This window comes from Protopterus annectens, chromosome 10.part0 (assembly GCF_019279795.1).
Source record: "Protopterus annectens isolate FY-2018-M chromosome 10.part0, PAN1.0, whole genome shotgun sequence".
NCBI classification, from domain to species: Eukaryota; Metazoa; Chordata; order Ceratodontiformes; family Protopteridae; genus Protopterus; species Protopterus annectens.
This window is the reverse complement of record NC_056744.1, coordinates 1545544429-1545551601: the sequence shown is the minus strand read 5'-3', so window position 1 is coordinate 1545551601 and position 7173 is coordinate 1545544429. Positions and strand designations below refer to the sequence as shown.

The window sequence follows — 7173 nt, the reverse complement described above, 5'->3', positions numbered from 1 at the left end:
GAGGGGATGGATGGGTACCTCACCACCTGTGGCAAGCTGTTGTCTACGGATATGTGACGCATGCTGCTGGACATGTCTAATTAAATCACTGCAGTGATGGTGTACCTGGTCATATGTCTGGTTATGCATGCCTATGTCATTTACCCTACGGACAAGATCTTGCTACAATGCAGTCCACTCATGCTGGTCCTGGCTGGTTCTGGAGAACAGCAGGGCATAGTGCTGTACTAGGCTTGCTTTTAGCAGTTCCTCCTCTGCCGTGCTGTAGGTGGGGTTACGACGGTGGGCCATTACCCTGGAAGACAATGAAACAATATGTGAGCATGTCATGTGGCACACAACATTCTAAAGTACAGATATCAATTAAATGCCATATATAGCAACCTATTGACTGTCAGAGGATACACACTTTCAATACCACATATCAGTGCTCAGCCCAAACTGCCTGACAGTGCCTGGCACACTGTATACATCAAACCATGTTTTGCACAGCAACAAAGACAAACCAGTATGTAAGACTATACAATAGTACCTGGTACATTGTATGCAACACAATGCACCACCTAGCCACATGAGGTATATATCTATGGTTATAGGTTTGTACTAGGATAATTGCCCTTGCGAGCCATTTTAAGCCTACCCAATTATCTCCTGTGAGACTCAAACCCTGCACCTTGTGTTTGTAAGGCAAACACCTTAACCATTAGGCCACCCTCCTAACCCCAAAGAAGAAGGGAAACACAGGCTCTGATGAGATTTGAACTCATGACCCCTGATTTACTAGACCAGTGCTCTAACCCCTGAGCTACAGAGCCACTCATTATGCATCAGGAAATATGTATTCCATTGCAATTATTGTAAAGTCCAGTTACAGTATTACCAGTATACCACACTAGTCATTGATGGCAAACCCCTGCCTAACATATGTGCACATTCGTTAATATAGGTGGCATACTGCTGTACTAGACTGTACATGTTGCTAGATACGCACTTATATCCTGTAACACACATATGACCGAGGCCATGGTACAGGGATACCTACACACACATCAGGCATACATACCAGACACAAAGGTATGGCAACCCAGATTACCTTTACCTGTGTACCATACAGTACTGTGTGTCAGTAGTTACAAAGCCTTATGCTTGAGGTATGTAATCTGTGAGGACTACAGGGAACACACAAAACAGTGGTTCCAAGAAATGTGGACATACACCATACTGTGCTGTGTAGGCATACAGCTTCAGGTAGTACTACAGTTCATACATGAGTTGGATTCACCAGCAGTAACACTCAATAAGCATACATGTACTGCTTTAACCTACAGTGGGACACCCCAGTCAACACTAAGGGACTACGTCAGACCGTATGGCATACTGCTTTTTCTACCTAGCGACTGCATACACATCTTTTGCTGGGATCACAGCTAGGACACATAATACCATGACTGAAACAGTTTCCCACTAAGCTATCACACATATGCAGAACTCTGACACATTCACCAACACATTCACCATCACACGCAGTCAACCTCACATAGCAATTATTGCAACAAGTACATGTGGGTGTGTATCACTTCAAAGGTAGGTAATAGGCTATTGGCCCTAGGGCCTATAGAAGTCTAGCCATATGCTACCCTGGCCTTTGAAACACAGGTAAGTACATTTCACATGGCCCTGTCAAGCAGAGCCACAGAAGTGATTCCCGGGGTGTATTTCCTATCTCCCATACATTCATCAGGATTATTTCTGATGACAGCTAATTAGGGGCTTTGTTTGCTATTGATAGGTGTTTTTTTCCAGAGTATGGGATGTCTCTGAGATAGGGATCTATCCCTCCAGCATGTGCTGTCTATTGAGGTCACAAGGTTTGGGTCCCTAGAGTGTGTAGCTCATAGGGATTGTGATCTGTCTACGTGAAGCATGTCCAACAGCTCTGGGTTTGACATAGCTTAGTATGTTAGGCAGAGGTCACCTCTGTGTAGGCGTTATGCAACACAGTCTAGCTGTGGGTTTGTGAAATGGTCTACATAGGGCATCCGTTTGAGGCCGGTATTACTCTTTGTGAGGTATGTGTGTGTCGTTTCCAGTTGCTGTAGATGTCTTGGGAGGTACACACTGCATTGGGCACTGTACTCGATAATGGGCTTTATGTGTGATGAGTAAAGGGGAACACTGACCTATATTTCCCTGGATGACACACCTTTGTGATGACGTGTGCCACGTAGACAGTTGACATGCCTAGTGTGGCACTGTGATTATCAAAGGGGTGACTACTGTCCACCTGTGTCCCATTGTCTCTTATCACACCTTTGGTGTTAAGTAGACTACCACCTATGTGGTAGTTCATGGGTACAGAGTCTTTGCAAGAAGGTATGCCAATGCAGTGTCAACAGTAAGCTTGGGTCCATGGCTTTGTCACCAGGCATATGTTGCAATAAATATGACCCTGTCTCTCTCTCTGTCTCTCTAAATATATATATATATATATATATATATATATATATATATATATATATATATATATATATATATATATATATATATATATATATATATATATATATATATATATATATATATATATATATATATATATATATATATATATATATATATATATATATATATATATATATATGTATATACACACACACACACACACATACATATAAACATCCATTGGTGTACATGTAGATATATATATAGGCACATATACAGTCCACCTTTCATGGTGGGGATATCAATTATGCAAAGGTTGTGAGGTATACCGGTATGTCATAATATTGCACAGTGTTGTGCGGAATGCATTGAAGGTGTTCTCAGCCCATGTAGCTTTAGCAGGCCTCACTGGCTGCAACACTACAAACCTGATGAATCATACCCACAGCGTTTAACCACCACATGTCATATAACAGCACTGTATGCTGTCTTGTTTGCCACACACTACAACCTACATAGACATATGCATATAACAACCTTCAACAACATATATATGTCCACCCTTCACAAACAGTTACAGTATGTCCCTTGCTCTATGTACATGTACAGATGCTAATATATCTGACACAGACAGATCTCTCCGTATCTGTGTGCCATACACAAGTCAGGTAGGCATAGCCCTTTCAGCTTTCCAAAGTGGGGACCATGCTTGTTTGCTGTGGACACCATTGTGTAAGTCAGAAGGTTGGTATACTTCTCATAACTGATGCTAGGGGTGTAGCCAGTGATTTGAATGTTGTACTCAGACCTGAATGTTGCCACTTCCAGTACACAGTTGACAGTGTAGAATTGTACTCACCCCTACAAATGCTAACACAAGATACATGGGAGTATGTATTTTCTTTTCTACTTATACAATTAGCTGACATACATACATAGTTATTCAGATGTTTTCATTTTGCACATGAACTGTTTGGGAACTGCTGTACTGTGGATATAAATGTACTCACTTCTGCACAGTGTGTGCTTTTTATTTTGTTGACATTATCACAGAATGCTCATAAAAACTGGACAGTTCCAGTACTGAGTGTACCTACCTACATCCTTGCTGTACCTTGCACACACTGGTATTTTGTATATTTGGGTGGGGATTGTCCTGCTATGATATTGTGTGGGGGTTGTAAAGTGCTGCTGTAACATTATTTACTGCTAGAATGTCTGGTTCTGTTATCACAATCATGTAATGCAATTCCACAACTGCTGGTAAAGTTCCACAGAACAGGTTTTGTGTTATGGCATTCCTATCTTTCCTTTACATTCACACATTCTGATGCATGATATATATATTTCAGCAACAACCTGCTGTATATCTACTGTGGCCTAGTGGTACTTCATGCAGTCTAGTGTGTCCGGGGTTCAAGACTGACAGTGGTGTTTTACTTTGCTGCTGAGCAGAATAAGTTTCCTCATATGCAGGGTGACTAAGGCACTTTTAAGCAGTTGTAAGCGGGTTTGTGTGGGTTTGCGTGACACTTAGCAATACCAGGCTAAGTGCACACATGCGCACACTCGCTCAAACCCGCTTACTCCTGCTTAAAAGTGCTTACTCCCGCTAACTCCCGCGCTCATTTCTTTGAAAGAAAATAAAATGGGGAGATAGGAAAGTGGTGAAAAAGGGGCACAAAGAGGGAAAGACAGTAGGAAAAACAGCTCAGGATGTGCAGGACGAGTGTAGGGAAGGTCCATAGCTGCCCATTTCTTTAACAGCAACAGCTGTGCATATGCTAGTAATTTGGAGGGAAATTTGAAACCTTCCACCCCTGAGAGAGGGGTGTGGACAATGAAGTATGTTGTGCTGCCAATTGAATTTCAGTTTCTGTGTCCAGCGGACATTTGTGCAAAAAAGGCAGTTATGTATGGGGTGTAATTTTTTTGTGGGAGCAGATTGCCCATTTTTTTTTTTTCAGGTGAGAGTGAAATGTGGGGTAGGGGAAGTAGGTATATTTTGGGAGGTAGGTTGGGGAGGTAAACAGACAAGACAAACAAGACGCATACAAGGGGCGGAATATGACACATGGCATGGGTGAACACCATTGAAGAGGAAGGATGTTTGGAAATCGCAAGCCCATGAGCCCACAGATGGCAACAGTGGAACTGAGATCCCCACCCATGGGCAGTCACCACTGCACCTTCACAGCCCAGAGGGTGGCTGTGCTGGGGGCCGTGTAAGAGGGGCAGGCTCACCCGTGAGTTGCGCCACTCTTGCCTCGAGCTGGTGTGGAGGATCAGCGACTGAATGCTCGATCTCCCTACGCACCACAGCCCGGACCGTTCGGAGGGTGATAGGTGGCTCTCCTCTGGCCACGCTTGCAGGGGGGACGAGCCCCAACCCCTGCAGCGCTTCCACCTGAAGGTGGCACAGGGCCAGCAGAGGAGGAGGTCCCGGGCTGGGCACCAGATCTGCTGGTGCCAGGTGCCATCGCCAGCTGAGGAGGGACAGGTGGGTCCGCTGGGACCAGCCTTCCCATATGTTCTGTGTTTAGGAGAATTTAATGACAATATGGGTTGGTAACAGCCAACAGCATTCCAAATTAGTTGTAACAGCATGCAGTAATATTCCCATTAACCCAACACACCAGAGTTCAAACAGTTGAACAGCAAGCATAACACATGCATATATAGAACAACTGTGGACATTCCAACAGCATGCAGGATTGATTGGTTGCAACAGGCCACCAAGGTTGCGGTGTTTGAACAGGGCACATGCATCAAAGTAAATGCAGATGTTTATAAACCAATAGGACATATGTCCAAACAAATGTTTTGAGATTACACATACCCATTGAGGTGTGGAATTGCATTGTTTATGCACATACAGTAGGGTGTAAAAAGATACCTCCATTAACAACTTATATGTACTTATAGTTTACACTACATTCCTATTGACTGCAGGTATATATCCCCTACATGTATTATTACACTAGGCAATGTCCATTACGTTGTGAAATGTGTTTTGCTAGTTCCTTATATACCTGACCTGTATCTGACATACAAACTGTCCAGGATGCAAATGTTACTGCTATGTATTTATATTTTTTATTTATATTTATATGTCTACATATCTGTATGTGTTCAGGTGACATTATCAGTTATATTTTAACAGTCCCCTACATTTCTAGCAGCACATTGACATTTCTGGTGAACACAATAACAAGCTACTCATGTGCCAGATTTACCTGTACCTGCCAGCCTTGAAACAACAGTTGAGGACTATATATATGCTTAAGAGATACTGGCACTCTCTTCATCCACTTTCTATGGGCCTACCCAAGTGTGGGTTGACAGCACTTAATACAACACTACTATTTATATACTGCAAGAGTACATCAACATTTCGAAGAAACTGACACGGACACACTACAGAAGTTATACCTTTATTAATTACATTACACACTTTTCTAGTGGCTCTCTCATTTATTTGATATTACAGTGCAAGCAGACATCTTATTCAAGATGTATTATACCTTCATTTATGGTTTATGACACTCTTTTTCAGGCTCTCTCACTTATTTTATATAACAATACATGCAGAGAAATAATTCTGGAATTATTATACCTTTATTAATGGGTTACAACACTCTTTTTCAGGCTGTCTCACTTATTTTACATAACAGTACATGCAGAGAGGTTATTCAAGCCTTATTATACCTTTATTATTGGGCTATGCCACTTTTTGTCAGTCTCTCTCACTTATTTTATATAACAGTACATGCAGGAAAATTACTAACCTGCCGGGTGGCACAGCCTTAGCAGCCTATCTGCATAGGCTTGCTGATTCGCAGCATGGACACCTGCAGCTGTGAAGTAAATGAAGTGATATTGAGACATATACCTATCCATACTATCGACTACACTAGCAATTTTTACATACTTCATTCTATGGCTACCTACACAGTAGTGGGGCATTTTGCATCTCACGGGCCTCCTGTATCCATTGGTTCAGTTGGTCCTGCTTGCATCTCTTCAGGTCTGCATGGTGGTGTCTGACCTGCACACCAGTCCAAGAGACGCCTGTGGCACTGGTGAGTTCATGTGTGAGACGGTTGCAGGCTTCCGCTTTGTATTCCGTGCCCTGGAACTGGCCCTGCAGGAGTCTAGCATCATGATGATGGACGAGGAGCCAAACCATCACTTTTGACTCCTCAATGCCCCACCGTTGCACTCGGAAGCGAGAGCCCTCTCCGACAGCAGCCATTTCTGCCTGCAGATGGGAGCTACAACCAGTTATGGCAAATATTCCCACCTATGGAGCTTAAATATGCCTCGTTTCCCGCACTTATTTGTGATTGGCCGGATTTGAAAATTCTCAGCTGAGTGCACACCTGCTTAGCACTGGGTAGACTTTGATTAATATGTATATGTGTGTTGACAGTCCATGAACATCAAATGCTGTCATGGCTTAGTGGATCAGTACTGTGATTATGGTGCACACTATCCTGGGTTCGAGACCTGTCATTGCTTTTTATTTTACTACTGGCCTGACCGGTAGAGGGTGTGGCTGTGTTTAGCCGACTTTGCTCAACTTTGCCCAATGTTGCTCTACGTTTACCAACGTTGCCCGACGTTGCGCTAGTTAGCGCTGTGCGCAGCTATGTGCAAAACATGTTTTGTTTGCACTAGTTGGCACGATGCGCAGCGCCGTGCAAAGCTATTGCTCTAGTTAAAGCACTG

The 7173-nt window shown here is 43.1% G+C and overlaps 1 non-coding gene across 1 annotated transcript; it reads right to left on the bottom strand.

Moving 5' to 3' along the window:
• Positions 1-742: 742 nt before the first annotated feature.
• TRNAT-AGU lies at positions 743-815 on the bottom strand. The gene has a single exon. It is a non-coding gene; the product is annotated as a tRNA-Thr (tRNA).
• Positions 816-7173: the final 6358 nt, after the last annotated feature.